General features: G+C 48.4%; 1 protein-coding gene across 5 annotated transcripts in view; it reads left to right on the top strand.

Annotated features, from left to right (window-relative positions):
* The first annotated feature begins 233 nt into the window (after nt 1–233).
* The window catches only part of LOC137431411 (cyclic AMP-responsive element-binding protein 1), an 83,851-nt gene continuing 61,799 nt past the window's right edge, over nt 234–22,285 (top strand). For 2 of the 5 annotated variants that reach the window (XM_078781992.1, XM_078781990.1), the window contains exons 1-2: nt 329–410; nt 15,638–15,718. The gene's annotated coding sequence lies outside the window, so the exon portion shown is untranslated. Of the gene's footprint in view, nt 418–15,637; nt 15,719–22,285 lie in introns of all 5 variants that reach the window. The other 3 variants (XM_068122709.2, XM_078781991.1, XM_078781988.1) reach the window with 3 other exon arrangements.

Below are 22,285 nucleotides of genomic sequence, written 5' to 3'. Positions count from 1 at the left end.
GACCAGTCTTTAAACGTAATTTGTCGACTTACGTTAAAATAAAGCAGATATAATATCTAGAATGGTTTCGTTTGCGATGAGATGCACAGTTCGTCAAAACTGGAAACCCAGAATACAGCAGAATTCTCCCATTCATTATTTCTTGCTGACATTCTGCCCTTCCAAAAGCATCCTTCTCCGCCTCGAGCGGCACACGTTTACCAACCAATGAGATGCGAGCTTGCTAAGTCAATGGCCAACGGAATGTCTCTGGCGGAGGGATACATATCCCTTCAGCGCGCGATCTCGCTTTCAGGGTGGCGTACGCCTGAAGTGAACGCGCTGCTGCAGTGGCACGTATCCTTCCGCCGTGCAACGTAGTGCGGATCTGAGTCCGCGTTCGAGGATCTTCTTCGTACGGTTGCAGGAGGGTGAGTGGTCTTGATCGTGTTTATTGATGCTCGGCTCTGTCTTTCGCGTGGTCGGTATTGTCTGGAGTTCGTGCGTTACTGGTCAAATGATAATCATCGTGAACTTCTCGTCTCGTCCACGAGCCACGAGCAGCTTCACTGCTCTATTCTAGCCTTCTAATTTTCCTTTCTGTCTTGAACTCAAAATCATTTTAAAATAATTTATTTCACCCTTGCGTCCTTCGTCCATTCGCGGCGATCTCTTATTTTCGTTTAATCTCGACTCATTGCTTTGTTTTCATTCATCGTGGATACCTCGGAGAAAGGCTTGGATTGTTTGGTTTAAAAGATTTCCCCTTTCCACACTCCCTGTCCCCTTTCCACCCTCCCTGTCCCCTTTCCACCCTCCCTTTCTCCTTTCCACCCTCCCTCTCCCCTTTCCACCCTCCCTGTCCCCTTTCCACCCTCCCTTTCTCCTTTCCACCCTCCCTTTCTCCTTTCCACCCTCCCTGTCCCCTTTCCACCCTCCCTGTCCCCTTTCCACCCTCCCTGTCCCCTTTCCACCCTCCCCTGTCCCCTTTCCACCCTCCCCTGTCCCCTTTCCACCCTCCCCTGTCCCCTTTCCACCCTCCCCTGTCCCATTTCCACCCTCCCCTGTCCCCTTTCCACCCTCCCCTGTCCCCTTTCCACCCTCCCCTGTCTCCTTTCCACCCTCCCTGTCCCCTTTCCACCCTCCCTGTCCCCTTTCCACCCTCCCTGGCCCCTTTCCACCCTCCCTGGCCCCTTTCCACCCTCCCTGGCCCCTTTCCACCCTCACTGTCCCCTTTCCACCCTCCCTGTCCCCTTTCCATCCTCCCTGTCCCCTTTCCACACTTCCTTTCCCCTTTCCACCTTCCCTTTCCCCTTTCCACCCTCCCTTTCCCCTTTCCATCCTCCCTTTCCCCTTTCCACCCTCCCTTTCCCCTTTCCACCCTCCCTTTCCCCTTTCCACCCTCCCTTTCCCCTTTCCACCCTCCCTTTCCCCTTTCCACCCTCCCTTTCCCCTTTCCACCCGCCCCTTCCCCTTTCCACCCTCCCTGTCCCCTTTCCACCCTCCCTGTCCCCTTTCCACCCTCCCTGTCCCCTTTCCACCCTCCCTGTCCCATTTCCACCCTCCCCTGTCCCCTTTCCACCCTCCTCTGTCCCCTTTCCACCCTCCTCTGTCCCCTTTCCACCCTCCTCTGTCCCCTTTCCACCCTCCCTGTCCCCTTTCCACCCTCCCTGTCCCCTTTCCACCCTCCCTTTCTCCTTTCCACCCTCCCTTTCTCCTTTCCACCCTCGCTGTCCCCTTTCCACCCTCGCTGTCCCCTTTCCACCCTCGCTGTCCCCTTTCCACCCTCCCTGTCCCCTTTCCACCCTCCCTGTCCCCTTTCCACCCTCCCTGTCCCCTTTCCACACTCCCTGTCCCCTTTCCACCCTCCCCTGTCCCCTTTCCACCCTCCCCTGTCCCATTTCCACCCTCCCCTGTCCCCTTTCCACCCTCCCCTGTCCCCTTTCCACCCTCCCCTGTCCCCTTTCCACCCTCCCTGTCCCCTTTCCACCCTCCCTGTCCCCTTTTCACCCTCACTGTCCCCTTTCCACCCTCCCTGTCCCCTTTCCACACTTCCTTTCCCCTTTCCACCTTCCCTTTCCCCTTTCCACCCTCCCTTTCCCCTTTCCACCCTCCCTTTCCCCTTTCCACCCTCCCTTTCCCCTTTCCACCCTCCCTTTCCCCTTTCCACCCTCCCTTTCCCCTTTCCACCCTCCCTTTCCCATTTCCACCCTCCCTTTCCCCTTTCCACCCTCCCTTTCCCCTTTCCAACCTCCCTTTCAAACCTCCCTTTCCCCTTTCCACCCTCCCTGTCCCCTTTCCACACTCCCTTTCCCCTTTCCATCCTCCCTTTCCCCTTTCCACACTTCCTTTCCCCTTTCCACCATCCCTTTCCCCTTTCCACACTCCCTTTCCCCTTTCCACACTCCCTTTCCCCTTTCCACCCTCCCTGTCCCCTTTCAACCCTCCCTGTCCCCTTTCAACCCTCCGTGTCCCCTTTCCACACTCCCTGTCCCCTTTCCACACTCCCTTTCCCCTTTCCACACTCCCTTTCCCCTTTCCACCATCCCTTTCCCCTTTCCACACTCCCTTTCCCCTTTCCATCCTCCCTTTCCCCTTTCCACACTCCCTTTCCCCTTTCCATCCTCCCTTTCCCCTTTCCATCCTCCCTTTCCCCTTTCCACCCTCCCTTTCCCCTTTCCACCCTCCCTTTCCCCTTTCCAACCTCCCTTTTCCCCTTTCCAACCTCCCTTTTCCCCTTTCCAACCTCCCTTTCCCCTTTCCACTCTCCCTTTCCCCTTTCCAACCTCCCTTTCCCCTTTCCAACCTCCCTTTCCCCTTTCCAACCTCCCTTTCCCCTTTCCAACCTCCCTTTCCCTTTTCCAACCTCCCTTTCCCCTTTCCAACCTCCCTTTCCCCTTTCCAACCTCCCTTTCCCCTTTCCAACCTCCCTTTCCCCTTTCCAACCCCCCTTTCCCCTTTCCAACCTCTCTTTCCCCTTTCCAACCTCCCTTTTCCCCTTTCCAACCTCCCTTTCCCCTTTCCACTCTCCCTTTCCCCTTTCCAACCTCACTTTCCCCTTTCCAACCTCCCTTTCCCCTTTCCAACCTCCCTTTCCCCTTTCCAACCTCCCTTTCCCCTTTCCAACCTCCCTTTCCCCTTTCCAACCTCCCTTTCCCCTTTCCAACCTCCCTTTCCCCTTTCCAACTTTCTTCCTTTCCACCGTTTCTCCCCAAGCTCCACGTTTCTCCCCAAGCTCCACGTTTCTCCCCAAGCTCCACGTTTCTTCCCAAGCTCCGCCCTTCTCCCCAAGTTCCGCCCTTCTCCCCAAGTTCCGCCATTCTCCCCAAGTTCCGCCATTCTCCCCAAGTTCCGCCATTCTCCCCAAGTTCCGCCATTCTCCCCAAGTTCCGCCATTCTCCCCAAGTTCCGCCCTTCTCCCCAAGTTCCGCCCTTCTCCCCAAGTTCCGCCCTTCTCCCCAAGTTCCGCCCTTCTCCCCAAGTTCCGCCCTTCTCCCCAAGTTCCGCCCTTCTCCCCAAGTTCCGCCCTTCTCCCCAAGTTCCGCCCTTCTCCCCAAGTTCCGCCCTTCTCCCCAAGTTCCGCCCTTCTCCCCAAGTTCCGCCCTTCTCCCCAAGTTCCGCCCTTCTCCCCAAGTTCCGCCCTTCTCCCCAAGTTCCGCCCTTCTCCCCAAGTTCCGCCCTTCTCCCCAAGTTCCGCCCTTCTCCCCAAGTTCCGCCCTTCTCCCCAAGTTCCGCCCTTCTCCCCAAGTTCCGCCCTTCTCCCCAAGTTCCGCCCTTCTCCTCAAGTTCCGCCCTTCTCCCCAAGTTCCGCCCTTCCCCCCAAGTTCCGCCCTTCTCCCCAAGTTCCATCTTTCCACCCATACTCCTCCCTCTCTACCCCCTCTTTACTCCCTTCGCAAAAACTACCCTCCTTCGCTACCCCCTCTCAAAGCCCTCTCAACCCCTACCCCCCTCCCTACCCTCCTCTCAAATCCTACCCTCCCTACCCCCTCGCTATGCCCCTCCCTGCTCCTCTCAAACCCCAGCCTCCCTCGCTACTCCTCCCAAACCCCACCCTCCTTCACCACCCCTCTCAAACCCTATCCTCCCTCATTACCCCTCTCAAACCCCACCCTCCCTCACTACCGCCTCTCAAATCCTCCCCTCCCTCTCTACCCTCTCTCAAATCCCCAGCCTCCCTCTCTACCCCGTCTTAATCACTTCTCTCTCTCTCCCCAAATTTGCCTACCCTCCCCCCTCCTCCCAAGCTTGTCTAAACCCACTCCCCTCCTCCTCCCCTTTCAACCGACCTCACCTCTCTCCCCAATCCAAACCCAAACCTTTTTTTTTTTTTTTTTTTTTTTTTTTTTTTTTGTATACAAGATCGAGGCTCGTGAAAGAACGAACATTAATCACACAGAAAGACAAACCGACACATAAAACATATAACATCGGGAGCGGTAGACAAGATGGGGAGAGAGGGGGAAGGACACAAACACAACATTTGAGAGCAGGGACCGAGAGACATGGAGACATCGAGAGATCTGAGAGAGGGCGAGGGCTTTGGGGGGGGAGGGGGGGCATGGGAAGGGGGCGGTGGGAGAGGTATAAAACATATGGACACTGCCAGGACTTCCAAGAAAGAAGTTGGAATTTCAAACAAGGTGGATCTGGGGTGAATTAGCGGGGGTAGAAAAGATCAAGGTTTTGGATGGGGGAAGATAAGAGATGGTGGTGAACAGCTGTTTTAAAGACCTGGAGGGAGGAGTGGGATTGAAGGGAGTGAGGGAGTTTGTTCCAGAGGCGGGAGAAAAGAGGAATGAAAGAGTGAAGGTGAGCAGAGAGCCGAGATTTCGGCAGTTTAACCATCAGAGGGTTGCTGGCAGATCTTGTGCGACCTGTAGGAATATTTGGGGGACAGAGCACAGAGAGAGCTGGGGGTGCAAGGCCGGAGAGGAGTCGGTAGAAGACAGAAAGACCACCTACCTGCCTGCGGGGAGTGAGTGAAAGGCCCTCAGAGATAGCTTCATCGCGGGAGATTCCAATAATTCTGAAAGCTTTGGTTTCAACAGCGTGAAGCCGAGCTAGGTGTGAGGCAGGAGCACCGGCCCATAGGGGAGAACAGTATTCCATTGAGCTGCGGATGAAAGCCTTGTATGTGGTGAGGAGCTCAGGTGTGCCGAGGAAGGACTTCGCACGACGGAGGATGCCCAGTCGGCGACTGGCTTTGGAGGCCAGCTTGGAAATGTGGTTTTCCCAAGAAAGATCTTGGCAGATAGTGAGACCCAAAAGCTTGAGCGACAGAACTTCTTGGAGAGGATTGTTGAGAAAGTAGATGGGAGGGTTGTCCAGTCGATCTTTTCGGAGAGACATAGTAAGAGTGTGAGATTTGTCAGGATTGAAAGACATGTTCCACTTGTTTGACCAGTCTGCGATTTTGTCCAAGTCTTCAGAGAGTGAGGAGGCTGCAGACTGCCGATCTGAGGGAAGAGGAATGGAGCGGCAGAGAGTGGAGTCATCAGCAAAGAGATAGAGAGGATTTTCAAGAGAGTCAGAGAGATCATTGATGAAGACCAGAAAAAGCACGGGGCCCAGAACACTGCCTTGGGGAACTCCAGCCTGAACAGGAAGAGGAGATGAGAGAAACCCATTCAGGGCCACACGTTGACGACGACTAGAGAGGAAGTCCGCCAGCCATGCGTGGAGATGTCCATGGATACCAAAGGAGGAGAGTTTGGTGAGCAGAGCGGGGTGCCAGACCGTGTCGAAGGCACGTGATATGTCGAGGGAGACAGCTCTAATTTCCTGTTTGGCATTGAGGACCTCCATCCATTGTTGAGACAGCAGAAGCAGCATGTCCAGAGTAGAGTGACCTGGTCTGAAACCAAATTGATGATCAGAGATCAAGCCATTGGAGAAGAGGAAAGATTTCATATCCGAAGCAATGATGGATTCCATGACTTTGCTGATAATTGGGAGAAGGCTGATTGGTCTGTAGTTGCTAGGATATGTTTTTGCACCTTTTTTGTGCAAAGCGGTGATGTTGGCTGATTTCCAAGCAGATGGCAGTTGACCTTGAGCAAAAGAGAGGGTGAAGAGAACAGAGAGAGGGTGAGATAGAGCAGCAGAGCAGGATTTTAGGACCCGTGGGCTGATGCCGTCGGGTCCAGTTGCAGAATCAGAGTCGAGGGTTGACAGAAACTTTTCCACCTTGTCAGGAGGAAAGGACACGAACTTCATTCCACCCCACTCAACCCTAAACCCTTTCCTTCATGGCAAACCACCCAATCCACAACCACACATCCTTTCATGGACCTTATTTTTGTGGTTAAGTGAATCTTCCTCTTTTCCTCTTTTTTTTTTTTTTTTTTTAGCAGAAATCAAATTGTGAAATGTCCATTTATTTAATATATTTCGATTTTCCTGAATTTCACCTCTTCTCATTCTAATACATACCAGAGAATCATTTTTGAAGAATCAAGTAAAAAAAAAAGTTAATTGGAGCAATGTGCAAGTGGAAATGATATCGGGACCATTTTTGCTCGTGCTGTATCTGAACTGAGTTCCCAAACTCAGCGAGGTGCACTTACTTTCCGAGCCGAGTCCAAGTCAAGCTAAGTTTGACTGTCAACTCGAAAAAGAACTCAAATATTTTCTTGTCGCATGAAATGAAGTAATTGCAGTATTTATCAAGTGTGTGCGGTCGGAATGTGCGCGTTGGTATATTCATCGGATGTGCTGTAGAATATGATCATGTCGCTTCTGTTTGTGAGTTTCAAAGCAAAATGTTACCGTGGTAGTTCTCACAGAGAGTGACATTTGGCCTTGTTAAGGGCGAGCTCTATTTTTTTTAAAAAGAACCCACCAAGATACATATGGGTTTATCTTATGTAACAGCAGCCCTCCTCTGCCATGTGGAACTCCTCTTCACACTACACAGCTTGGTTTATCTAATATAACAGCAGCCCTCCTCTGTCATGTGGAACTCCTCCTCGCACTACACAGCGTGGTTTATCTAATATAACAGCAGCCCTCCTCCGTCATGTGGAACTCCTCCTCGCACTACACAGCTTGGTTTATCTAATGTAACAGCAACCCTCCTCCGTCATGTGGAACTCCTCCTCGCACTACACAGCTTTGTTTATCTAATGTAACAGCAGCCCTCCTCCGTCATGTGGAACTCCTCCTCGCACTACACAGCTTGGTTTATCTAATGTAACAGCAGCCCTCCTCCGTCATGTGGAACTCCTCCTCGCACTACACAGTGTGGTTTATCTAATATAACAGCAGCCCTCCTCTGTCATGTGGAACTCCTCCTCGCACAACACAGCGTGGTTTATCCAATATAACAGCAGCCCTCCTCTGTCATGTGGTTCTCCTCTTCACACGACACAGCTTGGTTTATCTAATATAACAGCAGCCCTCCTCTGTCATGTGGAACTCCTCGCACTACACAGCTTGTTTTATCTAATGTAATAGCAGCCCTCCTCTGTCATGTAGTTCTCCTCTTCACACTACACACCTTGGTTTATCTAATATAACAGCAGCCCTCCTCTGCCATGTAGTTCTCCTCTTCACACGACACAGCTTGGTTTATCTAATATAACAGCAGCCCTCCTCTGCCATGTAGTTCTCCTCTTCACACTACACAGCTTGGTTTATCTAATGTAACAGCAGTCCTCCTCTGTCATGTAGTTCTCCTCTTCACACTACACAGCTTGGTTTATCTAATGTAACAGCAGCCCTCCACTGCCATGTAGTTCTCCTCTTCACACTACACAGCTTGGTTTATCTAATGTAACAGCAGCCCTCCACTGCCACGTAGTTCTCCTCCTCGCACTACACAACGTGGTTTATCTAATATAACAGCAGCCCTCCTCTGCCATGTAGTTCTCCTCTTCACACTACCCAGCTTGGTTTATCTCATGTAACAGCAGCCCTCCTCTGCCATGTAGTTCTCCTCTTCACACTACACAGCTTGGTTTATCTAATGTAACAGCAGCCCTCCGCTGCCATGTCGTTCTCCTCTTCACACTACACAGCTTGGTTTATCTAATGTAACAGCAGCCCTCCGCTGCCATGTCGTTCTCCTCTTCACACTACACAGCTTGATTTATCTGATGTAACAGCAGCCCTCTTCTGCCATGTAGTTCTCCTCTTCACACTACACAGCTTGGTTTATCTAATATAACAGCATCCCTCTTCTGCCATGTAGTTCTCCTCTTCACACTACACAGCTTGGTTTATCTAATATAACAGCATCCCTCCTCTGCCATGTAGTTCTCCTCTTCACACTACACAGCTTGATTTATCTGATGTAACAGCAGCCCTCCACTGCCATGTAGTTCTCCTCCTCGCACTACACAACGTGGTTTATCTAATATAACAGCAGCCCTCCTCTGCCTTGTAGTTCTCCTCTTCACACTACACAGCTTGGTTTATCTAATATAACAGCAGCCCTCCTCTGCCATGTAGTTCTCCTCTTCACACTACACAGCTTGGTTTATCTAATGTAACAGCAGCCCTCCTCTGCCATATAGTTCTCATCTTCACACTGCACAGCTTGTTTTATCTAATACTAGCAGAAGTACCCGGCATTGCCGGGCGGGGGGAGGGGAGGGGAAGGGAGGGGAACGGGGAGGAGGGGAGAAGAGGGGGGGAGGACGGGAGAAGAGGGGGGGGGGGAGGGGAGAAGAGGGGGGGGAGGGGAGAAGAGGGGGGGGAGGAGAGAAGAGGGGGGAGGGGGAGGGGAGGGGAGGAGGGGGAGGGGAGGGGAGGAGAAGGGGGGAGGAGAGGGGGAGGGTGATAGGGGAGGGGGAGGGGAAGGGGGAGGGGGAAGAGGAGGGGGAGGGGGAGGGGAGAAGAGGGGGGAGGAGAGAAGAGGGGGAGGGGAGGAGAGGTGGGAGGGGGAGGTTGATGGTGATGGGGGAGGGGAGGGGGAGGGGATGAGATGGGGGAGGGGAGAAGAGGGGGGAGGGGAGGAGAAGAGGGGGGGGGGAAGTACCTGGCATTGCCGGGCAGGGAAGAGGAGGGGAGGGGGGGGGGAGGGGAGGAGAGGGGAGAGGGGGGGGGGGGAAGTACCCGGCATTCCGTGTATAAACGTGAGGGGAGAGGGGGGGGAGGGGAGGGGAGGAGAGGGGGGAGGGGAGGAGAGGGGGGAGGGGTGGAGAGAGGGGAGGGGGAGGGATGGGAGAGGAGAGGGGGGGAGGGCGCGCGAATCTTCGAATCAGCACGCTGCTCTGCCACCGATTCAGATTCCGTGTATAATATTCCTCGCTGAAATAAAATATGGATCTAAAGATGAAAGAAAAAAAAACCTATGTGGTGTGAATGGCAATGTTCCTCGCTGAAATGTGAAAAAACGGAATCGCTTTTCGCTCTGAAATACGTGCGAACGCGTAACTGAGTTAATGGCGGCAAGGAACATCACGTGATCGCTCTGAGCGAATCAGCGCGCTGCTCTGCCATTCCGGTCATAATATTCCTCGCTGAAATGCGCTGAGGTAAAAATATGGTAAAAAAATATTATGAAATAAATTTTTAGGTCGACCATGTTCTTCCCTGGCTCAATGGCCATGTTTGTGCCAAATATCAAGTACGTGAGCCTCTCCGTTTAGGAGTCTACCGGTAACATTACACACACACACACACACACACACACACACACACACACACACACACACACACACACACACACACACACACTGTGTTTTTTATCTATCTATAATTCCTGTAATCTCTGTGTGTGTGTGTGTGTGTGTGTGTGTGTGTGTGTGTGTGTGTGTGTGTGTGTCTGTGTGTGTGTGTGTGTCTGTGTGTGTGTGTGTGTCTGTGTGTCTGTGTGTGTGTGTGTGTCTGTGTGTGTGTGTGTGTCTGTGTGTGTGTGTGTGTGTGTGTGTTTGTCTGTGACCGCTGTTTCTCGACAACTACCGGTCCGATATACTTGAAACTTGCCAGGTATATTGCTGGGGACCCGAGGATGTGCCTTTTCAAGGTTTGAAATTAATCGGAGAAGTAGTTACCGAGCTATGGCGATTTAGCCGTTCGCCGTTCGCTTTGGCTTTGCGAATGGACCAAACCATTTCATGTAAATAGAGGGGGGGGGGGGGGGGGGTTCTGTGGTCGTTGCGAATGGACCAAACCATTTCATGTAAATAGAGGGGGGGGGGGTTCTGTGGTCGTTACTGCCACGTGGTTTCAAAGTTTTTTTTTGTTGTTGTTGTTTGCACGCATGCTTTTTTGCACGCACGTACGGGCACCCACGTACGGGCACGTCCTAGTATATATAGATAACAGCAGCCCTCCTCTGTCATGTGGAACTCCTCGCACTACACAGCTTGGTTTATCTAATATAACAGCAGCCCTCCTCTGTGATGTGGAACTCCTCTTCACACGACACAGCTTGGTTTATCTAATATAACAGCAGCCCTCCTCTGTCATGTGGAACTCCTCTTCACACTACACAGCTTGTTAGTCCCCTTACCGGTGTACACCGGAGGGGACTATAGGTTTGCACACCGTCCCTTCGTCCGTCAGTCTGTCAGTCTGTCTGTCAGTCCGTCAGTCCGTCATGCAAAGAACAGTTTTCCGGACCTTTTTTCTAAACGCTTAATGCTAATGATTTCAAACTTGGCACATCGTTTCCTCCTGATAGGTTACAGATCAAGTTCGAACTTCATGACGTTTCGATCATTTTTGACAAAGTTATGGCACTTTGAACTTTGGGAATTCTGATAATTCTGATGATCCTCAACTCAGTGCCATTTTAAGTTTTAATTTCCTTTAAAAAAGATTTTCTCTGCAATAATAGGACCGATTGAGATCAAATTTTCACCGTAGGGGGGACTCGGTCTGTAGAATATTTTAATGGTAATTATGACGTCACAGGTCACGTGGTTCGGGCGCCATATTGTTTTTCGTGAAAACACGAAAACCCCTTTTTCTCTGCAACGGCTGAACAGATCGAGGCCAAACCTTGCAGGCAGAATCGCATACCCATGACGAACAAAAAAGTCAGCGTGCATGACATCATGCATCACATGGTTTCAGAGTTATGACGTTTTTAAGCATGAACCTTTAAAACCGAGCCCCTCCCTCATTTTTTATCCAATCGAGGGGAAGCTTCACAGATCTGTTCCGCATTTCAGTCTACTAAAATGTCCTTTTGGAATTTGCGATAGCTCACGTAGTTTGGCAGATATCGTTAATTAAACGAAAATATTTTAAAAATGGATATCTCTTGAATCGCTTCATTGATCCACGTGAAACTTCATACTATCGTAGAAGTCATGAAGAGTAACAAGTGTGCAAAATTTCAAGATGATTGGATGTACGGTCTGGAAGCTAGAAGTTAGTAATTATATAATTCACACAGTGCAATACGTGCAGGCCGCTCCACGGAGCTACCTTGCGAGCTTATCAACGAGGCGAGGCGTGACACACGTGTCTCAGCATACCTCAGATCAAGTTTGAAAACCAGCATCAACCGTGCATAAATTTGCATATTCGATCATTTTTGACAAAGTTATGGCACTTTGAACTTTGGTAGGGTCCATGTATTGCAGCGCAATACTCAGAATGCTTGTTTTATCTAATATAACAGCAGCCCTCCTCTGTGATGTGGAACTCCTCCTCACACTACACAGTGTGGTTTATCTCATATAACAGCAGCCCTCCTCTGTCATGTGGAACTCCTCTTCACACTACACAGCTTGTTAGTCCCCTACCGGTGTACACCGGAGGGGACTATAGGTTTGCACTCCGTCCCTCCGTCTGTCAGTCTGTCAGTCCGTCATGCAAAGGACAGTTTTCCGGACTTTTTTTCCTAAAGTCTTAATGCTAATGATTTCAAACTTGGTACATGGTTTCCTCCTGATACGTTACAGATCAAGGTCGAACTTCACGACGTTTCGATCATTTTTGACAAAGTTATGGCATTTTGAACTTTGGTAATTTCCCCAACAGTTTTCCGGACTATAATTTGGAGTGCGGTTATTCAAACCTGTTAATATTCCTTGTTTTAACTCCAATTTACATTCTGTTTCCACTTTTAGTGAGAAGTAGGGGTCTGTGCAACCATTCATAAACTTTATTTGGTGCAAATTGGATAATTTTTAGCCGAGTTACCTCAGACCGTGAGTTGGTAATTATATAATTCACACGTAGTGCAATATGTGCAGGCTGCTCCATGGAGCGACCTTGCAGGCTTATTTTAACTCCAATTTACATTCTGTTTCCACTTTTATTGAGAAGTAGGGGTCTGTGCAACCATTCATAAACTTTATTTGGTGCAAATTGGATAATTTTTAGCCGAGTTACCTCAGACCGTGAGTTGGTAATTAGTCCCCTACCGGTGTACACCGGAGGGGACTATAGGTTTGCACGCCGTCCCACCGTCAGTCCGTCAGTCTGTCAGTCCGTCACGCGAAGAACAGTTTTCCGGACTTTTTTTCTAAACTTGTAATGCTAATGATTTCAAACTTGGTACATGGATTTCTCATGATAAGTTACAGATCGAGTTCGAACTTCACGACGTTTCGATCATTTTTGACAAAGTTATGGCACTTTGAACTTTGGGAATTCTGATAATTCTGATGATCCTTAACTCAGTGCCATTTTTCGTTTTAATTTCCTTTAAAAAAGATTTTCTCTGCAATAATAGGACCGATTGAGATCAAATTTTCACCGTAGGGGGGACTCCGTCTGTAGGGTATTTTAATGGTAATTATGACGTCACAGGTCACGTGGTTCGGCCGCCATATTGTTTTTCATGAAAACACGAAAACCCCTTTTTCTCTGCAACGGCTGAACAGATCGAGGCCAAACTTTGCAGGCAGAATCGCATACCCATGACGAACAAAAAAGTCAATGAGCATGATGTCATGCGTCACGTGGTTTCAGAGTTATGACGTTTTAAAGCATGAACCTTTAAAACTGAGCTCCTCCCTCATTTTTGATCCAATCAAGGGGAAACTTCACAGATCTGTTCAGCATGTCAGTCTACTAAAATGTCCTTTTGGAATTTGCGATAGGGCACGTGGTTTGGCAGATATCGTTAATTAAACGAATTTTTTTTTTTTTTAAATGGATATCTCTTGAATCGCTCGTACCTCAGACCGTGAGTTGGTAATTATATAATTCACACAGTGCAATACGTGCAGGCCGCTCCATGGAGCGACCTTGCGGGCTTATCAACGAGGCGAGGCGTGACACACATGTGTCTCAGCATACCTCAGATCAAGTTTGAAAACCAGCATCAACCATGCATAAATTTGCATATTCGATCATTTTTGACAAAGTTATGGCACTTTGAACTTTGGTAGGGGACATATATTGCAGCGCAATACTCAGAATGCTTTTTATATAATTCACACATAGTGCAATACGTGCAGGCTGCTCCACGGAGCGACCTTGCGGGCTTATTAGTCCCCTACCGGTACACCGGAGGGGACTATAGGTTTGCACTCCGTCCCTCCGTCAGTCCGTCAGTCCGTCAGTCCGTCACGCAAAGAACAGTTTTCCCGACTTTTTTTCTAAACTCTTAAGGCTAATGATTTCAAACTTGGTACATTGTTTCCTCATGATAAGTTACAGATCAAGTTCGAACTTCACGACGTTTCGATCATTTTTGACAAAGTTATGGCACTTTGAACTTTGGGAATTTCCCCAACAGTTTTCCGGACGACAGACAGCCGGTAGGGGACATGTATTGCAGCGCAATACTCAGAATGCTTGTTTTATCTAATATAACAGCGGTCTTCTGCTGTCACGTCGTTCTCCTCTTCACAGCTTGGTTTATCTAATTTAACAGCAGCCCTCTGTCACGTGGTGCTCCCCTTTCATTGCACAGCTTTCCCTTGTGCCAACGGGCCAGCAGTTGTTTGGAAACCTTGCGAAAGGAAGCTCAGCAGGGTGTTTTCTTTCTTGGGAGACAGATCCATTTGTGCCTTGGAAACACCTCCTTTAGTTCCTAATGACCTCATAGGAAGAGGAACTTTGATGTTGTGTTAGTGAGGCTTGGCACGACCATTGTGGTGATTTAGCGTGATGTAACCGGCTTGGTGAACTGGTGTGTTTTGTGCCGGGGGTTGTGTTTATGTGCTCCTGGCAAATTTGCAAAGTGACTCTCTGACTGCACTTGAAATCGAGACGTATGGTGTGAAGTTGGTCACTCGAGTCTATAAGATTACATTTAAAATACCTTGGACCATGGTCGAACCTGTTTCAGACTTTCTCAATAATATCAACAATGCCCAAATTCTGAAAATAGTTCTTTAATAGGGCTTTGATGCTTTGTGGATTCTGATCACTGATTCTCTCTTCAATCAACTTTATGCCATCCTTAGTTACTCTCGGCAGAGGAGAGGGTATTGGATTTGAGTTCGTTTGTCTGTCTCTGGCTGGCTGGCTGGCTGGCTGTCTGGCTGGCTGTGTGTGTGTGTCTGTCTGTTTGTCCGCACAGAATAAATATGATTTTCTCTGCAAGTGTTGGTCCGATTGACAGGAAATTTTCACCATATGTGCATCTCCAACTGTAGAATTTTTTTTAATGATAATTATGACGTCATAGGTCACTTGGTACAAGCACCATCTTTGAAAAACCAAAAAGCTTTGCACCTCTATATCTCTGAAATCGCTGCATAAAGTACAAAACTTCATCTGATGAAGATGAAATTTCTTGGGCGTCATCTCGGGATAAATTGGTTGAGAAAAAAAAAATGATGAAGTCATCCTTCGTGTGGTTCGGCCGCCATATTTGTTTTTACACAAAAGCCTTAAAAACCACTAAAACATATCCTGGCAGAGTCTGCAATCCCTGATTGCTCTTTCTTGTTTTATTTGTTTTCCTGCAGCTTCGGTATGTATCTGTTGTTTCATTCATTCATTGCAATTTTAACCTTTTTGCTGCTTTTATTCTGCATCCTTTGAATAACACTTATTAGCATAATCGTCATCGTTCATTGGTCCGACTGATTACAGTTTCATTACTGTCTAAGCGGTCTGGTGCCAACGATTACACAGCTGGCTTGCCGTTGCCTTCCCCTCGGTAGTCAGAGCAGGGATTTTGAAGTGAGCCAGGTTTCCGGCAAGTAACGGCCAACGTTCGAAAGACTCCGACGGATATTTAACATCCTGCTGGTCCCTCTAACGGTTAGAGTCTAACCCATGTAACGGTCAGGAATTGGTGTTTTGCTTATCCAAGTACACAGGTTTGTTCTATTCAGGGTCAGCACGTTGTCTAGCTTGTCCAGCCTGGTGACCCTCAGAATACCCTCAGAATAACGCCAGGGGGGTTGACTCAGCCTGTCATTCCTTCCGAGGTCGGCTAATTGAGTACCAGTTCACTGGTAATTCCCTGCTTGTCGTTAAAGGCGGCAAAAAGGGTTGGCGTCAGGAAGGGCATCCGGCCGTAAAACATTGCTTCAAAAAGGGGACCGAAAAACAACAACAACCACAGTTCCCGAAAAAGGCCAACCCCCGCTTGCAGGGAAAAATGGCCTCCCTGGTGACCCTCAGAATGATAGTTTTATTTTAAATTATAAATGTCAACGTGTCATCATGTCGTAGGACACCCTGTATGATCTTGCTTTTATTCTGGGTGAAAAATTGCCTGAACTCTGAATTGCCTGAAATTGCAAAATTTGTAACACACTTCTCTTGCTGTTTTCTTCTTTTCTAGATGACGTCTTTGCAGCTTCATCTGCCTCTGTAGATCCGCCATTGGCGGCCTGTCACAACGGAGCCTCCAAGCAGCTCACCGGTAAAATGATCCATGGGAATGTTTTGACACCTTTTGAACTCAGTCCATAAAGACACTAACCTTAGCAAGCTGGACTTGCAGCATCTGCTGCTGTTGGATGCCCTTTTTGTCCTGTGTAAATACCAATGGGTATAAAAAAAGGAAGGAAGGAAAGGAAACCAAGGCTGTGAATGCAATTTCAGTGGGTGTGTTACTATTTACTGTCGGTTTATTGGCGCTGAGGAAGCGCCTTTAGCGATTGACTTCCAGCCAGTGTAACGCTAATTCCTGTCACAGGAATTCGGAGATCATATAAGTGGGCGTGGCAGTTCCTGATTGGTTCGTGTTGGGGAACGCCTTCTCGCTGCCGACGTGACGTAAATTCGCGCACGCGCACTGGTGAAGCTTACTCGATCTTACTCGATCCCATATTACATGTACTTTCATTGCATACAAATTATACTTCCTCCTAGAAATTCCAAGCCCGAACCTCAGCGCAATCCAAGAGGATTCACTTGTTTTGGTTTGATCTCGTCACCGCAGCATTTTGGTGCATTTGAGCATAGGTTGATCCAGCAAAATAGCTTGGACGCATTTTCAAAACTAGAACGGCACTAGGTAGAATGCATACCAGGCCTAACAGTTTAAGTTTTGTAGCCCAACGATAGGCCAGATCTGCATTCGAACATCAATCCAAATCGAATTGGCTTGTTCTTGTCACTTCACCAACTCGTACGCTTAGTTTTTTTCATGACTCGTCCACAACTTTTTGAAATAATGTGCTGTATATAGTTTTTGGCCTCGGTTCTCAATGGTGAGGAATTGCTTAGAAAATTAAAAAAGCTCTCGTATCCATATCTTCACCAAAATCAAAACAATTTGTCCTTGTTACACACTCATCCTGTCCACCACGTTTTGTCCGAATCAGTCCACAACCTTTTTAGATATCCTGCTCACAGACAGACAGATAGGGGTGAAAACATAACCCTTGTCCACCTCTAGTGGTGGAGATAAAAAGTGAACGCATGAGGAATTGTGTTGGTCGAAGTGATTGCTGTGGCTATGTTTGATAGTTTGGGTGTACTGGATTCAATAATAGTTGTTGCCAGGCTGAATTTCTCATTATTTGGCCACTTTAACATAAAAGACAACATTGCCATCAAAATACGTCATTTTAGTTTTAAATGTGCAAGTTATCTTCTTTATTTCACAAACCTGCTCTCTTCAGTCTTTCAGATCAAACAAGGATCCCTGTAATTGAAAAATAAACACATTTTCATGAATTACCAAGGGTAAGGGTCAAGATAATGGGAGGGGAGGAAGAAGAAGAAGAAGCTGAAGAGATTACCTGGACGGCCTCGCTGATGTCTTCACCCTGCGAAAATAACTCGCACGAAAACCCGAGTTTAAAATGTACAGGGAAAAATAATAAAAGGATTTATTTACGGTACCCGATAACAAGGAAACGCGCCGGTTGCTAAATAATGTTCCTAAAATGGAGCGCTCCTGCACCAGACGTATAACACACACGAGGGGAGAATATAACTGAAAATAACAGTGTGTAACTTAGCTCAACCAGCTCGTGGTGTCGTCAGGGATCATCCAACCCCGAGCACGCAGTCTTGATGCGGCTCCGACCTTGGCGGGAACCGCCCGGTCATTGGCATGAACCTCTCGCTCCGCACTGCTAGGCCAGCGTACACTGCAGCGGAAGCCTCGCGTCCCCGCGCGATCGTTCGCGAGGTTCCCGTATGTGAACGCAGGGGAGGAGAATCGTCAGCGCTCCACCGTCTCTCCACCATCCGTCGTCCAACAAGCAAGAGTCCAGGGTCAATGAGCAAGTGCCAAGAACGCAAGGGGCAACGTCCAGCGCAGGGAAAAGGTCAGAACAAGAGAGGAAAATGTCGGTCTCTCAGCTCTTTTTATCAACCGCTCGTGACGTCATCTGTCTCTCTCTACCAATGCCCGCAGGCCACAACTACTGTCTTCGCTCTCCACCTATGCCCGCAGGCCACCCTTTGACGTCATCGGCGTGCCCTGCCAATCAGTCCTCTGCTTCCCTCTCAGCCTTCTTTCCACCAATCCACGGGAAGCTTCTTGCCCCGCTCCTGGTCAATCACAAGTCCTTCCTTACTCCGTTCTTCCCATTGGTCAACTCCCACCCAATAGGGTCCTTCTAGGCGTGGGTCTCGGCCTGCCTGTTTAGATGTTGCCATACAAGTTGGTGATGTAGCTGGCCACGGTTCCATCGACAGTGCTCCGAACTGGCTTCCGGTGAGTTTTATTGTGGGTGGGAATTTAATTAGTGTACTAATGGGCCTAACTAGTGTCTATGGTGCAGTGCCAAAAGAGCCAAAGGATAGATCACAAGGTCTCACGCACAGGGGAATTAACCTAATCCCTACACGAGTTAACACTCCCCATTCCTCATAATGGGGACGAATATACACTTAATCCGACATTCGGGCTAAACAGGTCCCTGACTTATGTACATCGAAGTGGTTCTTTCTACCCACGATCAGCGGAGCACCTACCGATGCAGATCTACCTGAATCTATATATCACTACCCCAAAATTCATAACAATATGTTGTTTTTGACATATATCAGGAATAATTTATCAAGACCGGTACTGGAAAGCGACACAACAAGAGCACTTTACCATTTTGGCCTGTAATTGAAGAGTGTGAAGTGCCTCTTCCCTTTAATTGGTGAAACTTCCTTGTTTTGCCTGAGAACAAGGCTGCCCTGACTAGCTTTCTTTCAGAACAGCTGATAGAAAAGGCGTCACCGGACAGGGAGATTGTTGTTGCAGGGGACATTTGCGGAGGCGGAACGGGAAGTGCAGTCATCACAGATATCCACTCATCTGTCAGATCCTACTGCGACACATGAAGAGGGTGATGCACTGCTAGTGCTGCATTGTATCGACAACAACTTCAGCAATGTTGTTGTGTCTGCAAGAGATACTGATGTGCTTCCACTGTTGGTGTCATGTTGTCATAATTTATCAAACAAAAATATATGGATAAAGTCGGGCACAGCAAAGAAACCAAAGTATATCCCCATTAAGGACGTTTTTTTGACCAGCTGCCTCCCAGTGCAGCAGCATCACTAATGTTTTTAAGACCAGATCCTTCTTGCTGACTTAGGTGATGGGCAACTTACAGAAGACAAAATTGAAGCAGCAGAGAAATTTGTATGTAGGATGTACAAGTTGGACCATATTGACTGTGTCGATGTGGCTTGCTGACACCATGTTCGCCAAAGCAGGCAAACCAGAACCAGTCCATACCACTGACTAGCAATGCTTTGCGATTTCATATTATGTGAGTGTATTACCAAACCATGATCTGGGAGCAAGCTCACCATCCAGATCCAGATCTGCCGACACCACAGAGGATGGGATGGGATTGGTAGGGGGGGGGGGGGGGGGAAGCTGCAACCATATTAATGACTCGAGCCACAATTCCTGAAACCTGTCAATAAGTCATCTCCTGTTCATATCACAATGGATGTAGAAATCTCCACTGCAGGTGTAGGAAGGCCAAACTATTCTGTGCGACAGTCTGTGGAAGCAGCAGATCTACCAAAGATAATGCTTGTTAATGCTAATTCCAAATAATTGTGTATGTCTGAACTCTGAGGTAGCTGTTGTATGGTCTCTGTATTTAACTATGCATCACATCCAGAATTGCTTGCGAGAGAACTACCAATGTAACTTGGACATGTGACTGAAAGTTGTGAATAAACCATGTTATGCGAAGCGATTCAAAAATTCAAATATATAGTCAGTACAGCAGGTTATAAAGTGCAACTTGTTTTATGTACAACTTTTTAAACCTTCACTTTTGCTCCAGCACCATCAACACATTTCTTTATAGTGAGGTACCTTCATGAAAATATCGTTACACGGTGGACAAAAGTACCATTTTTTTTCACCAAAGCATCTCCATGGTATACCTTTGAGGAAAAAAAAAAGTAAGCTGCAAAAAATTGGATAATGGGAAGGGCAATATATGACGTCATTATGATGTCATCAGCTAATTATTACACAATTGTATATGTCTGCTGTCATAATATGAAATCGCAATTGTATATGTACACAATGTCTGCTGCTCCTCTTCTGCTCCAATCGGTTCTTCTGATCACGTGCTTGTTAAAGTGGACATCTCTCTGGCCATTCTCAGAGAGCCTCCTCAGCGCCGACGAGTCTGGCATTTCACTCAGGCTGACTGGCATGGTCTGCAAGCAGCCATCAATCATCTGGACTGGTCTACCATCTCTACTGCCTCTGACATAAATTCTTCCTGGGAATTATTCCAAAGCAAACTGCTCTCTCTCATGCACAGATTTATCCCATCTCGTCTTCAGTTGTCTTGCCCTTCCTCCCGTCCATGGTACACTGAATCTTGTGGTGAGGCAGTTGCCCTGAAACAACTTGCCTTTGCCTCTTGGAAGGCAAATCCAACTGAAGGCAATCTCAGTTCTTTCCACCAAGCTCGGAACAAGTGTGTGTCTACCCTCAGGAGTGCCAGGAAGCACTATCTCTCCACACTCAAGATTTAACTCTCAAACCTGTCTCCTTCCTCCAAATCCTGGTGGCGTCTGGTCAAATCCGTTTCTGGTGTTTGTTCCCCCTCCATCGCCTCCCTTACCTCAAATGGCTACACAGTTGACACCGCACGTGACAAAGCTGAATGCCTCAACTCTGTGTTTGCCTCAAAATCTTGTGTCCCAAACCCATCTCTCTCTGTTCCCACCTTTCCCAGTCGAACCCAACTGCTCCTGGACTCTGTGTCCTCTCCTGACAAGGTGGAGAAGTTTCTGTCACACCTCGACTCTGATTCTGCAACTGGACCAGACGGCATCAGCCCACGGGTCCTAAAATCCTGCTCTGCCGCTCTATCTCACCCTCTCTCTGTTCTTTTCACCCTCTCTTTTGCTCAAGGTCATCTGCCAGCATCTTGGAAATCAGCAAACATTACCGCTTTACACAAAAAAGGTGCAAAAACAGATCCTTGCAACTACAGACCAATCAGCCTGCTTCCAATTATCAGCAAAGTCATGGAATCCATCATTGCTTCGGATATCAAATCCTTCCTCTTCTCCAATGGCTTGATCTCTGATCATCAATTTGGATTCAGACCAGGTCATTCTACTCTGGACATGTTGCTTCTGCTGTCTCAACAATGGATGGAGGTCCTCAATGCCAAACAGGAAATCAGAGCTGTCTCACTTGACATATCACGTGCCTTCGATACAGTCTGGCACTCAGCTCTGCTCACCAAACTCTCCTCCTATGGTATCCATGGAAATCTCCACTCATGGCTTGCGGACTTCCTCTCTGGTCGAAGGCAACGTGTGGCCCTGAATGGATTTCTCTCATCTCCCCTTCCTGTTCTGGCTGGAGTTCCCCAAGGTAGTGTTCTGGGCCCTGTGCTATTTCTGGTCTTCATCAATGATCTCTCCGACTCTCTGGAAAATCCTCACTATCTTCCTCATCCCTCAGATCGGCAGTCTGCAGCCTCCTCACTCTCTGCAGACCTGGAAAAAATCACAGACTGGTCAAACAAGTGGAACATGTCTTTCAATCCTGACAAATCGCACACTCTTACAATGTCTCTCCGAAAGGACCGACTGGAAAACCCTCCCATACACTTTCTCAACAATCCTCTCCAATAAGTTCTGTCGCTCAAGCTTTTGGGTCTCACAATCTGCCATGATCTTTCTTGGGAAAATCACATTTCCAAGCTGGCCTCCAAAGCCAGTCGCCGACTGGGCATCATCCGTCGTGCGAAGTCTTTCCTTGGCACACCTGAGCTCCTCACCACATACAAGGCTTTCATCCGCAGCTCAATGGAATACTGTTCCCCCCTCTGGGCTGGTGCTCCTGCCTCACACCTAGCTCGGCTTCACACTGTTGAAACCAAAGCTTTCAGAATCATTGGAATCTCCTGCGATGAAGTTAACTCCGAGGGCCTTTCACTCACTCACCGCAGGCAGGTTGGTGGTCTTTCTGTCTTCCACCGACTCCTCTCCAGCCTTGCTCCCCCAGCTCTCTCTGTGGTCTGTCCCCCCAATATTCCTTCAGGTCGCACAAGATCTGCGTGCAACCCTCTTATGGTTAAACTGCCAAAATCTAGGCTCTCTGCTCACCTTCACTCTTTCATTCCCCTTTTCTCCCGCCTCTGGAACAAACTCCCCCACTCCCTTCAATCCCACTCCTCCCTCCAGGTCTTTAAAACAGCTGTTCACCACCATCTCTTATCTTCCCCCATCCAAAACCTTGATCTTTTCTACCCCCGCTAATTCACCCCAGATACATTTATTTTTATTTTTTATATTTTTGAAATTCCAACTTCTTTCCTGGAAGTCCTTGCAGTGTTCATATGTTTTATACCTCTCCCACCTCCCCCAAAGCCCTCCCCCTCCCACATTTCTCCCGTTGTCCCTGCTCTCAAATGTTTTGTGTCCTTCCCCCTCTCTCCCCATCTTGTCTGCCGCTCCCCTTATTTTTTGTGTTTTTTGTGTCGGTTTGACTTTTTGTGTGATTAATGTTAGCTCTTTCACGAGCCTCTATCTTGTA

The sequence above is a fragment of the Myxine glutinosa genome, chromosome 7 (assembly GCF_964187855.1).
Source record: "Myxine glutinosa chromosome 7, kmMyxGlut1.1, whole genome shotgun sequence".
Taxonomy (NCBI): domain Eukaryota; kingdom Metazoa; phylum Chordata; class Myxini; order Myxiniformes; family Myxinidae; genus Myxine; species Myxine glutinosa.
The sequence above is the reverse complement of the archived record's forward strand: the minus strand, read 5'-3'. Positions and strand labels throughout refer to the sequence as shown.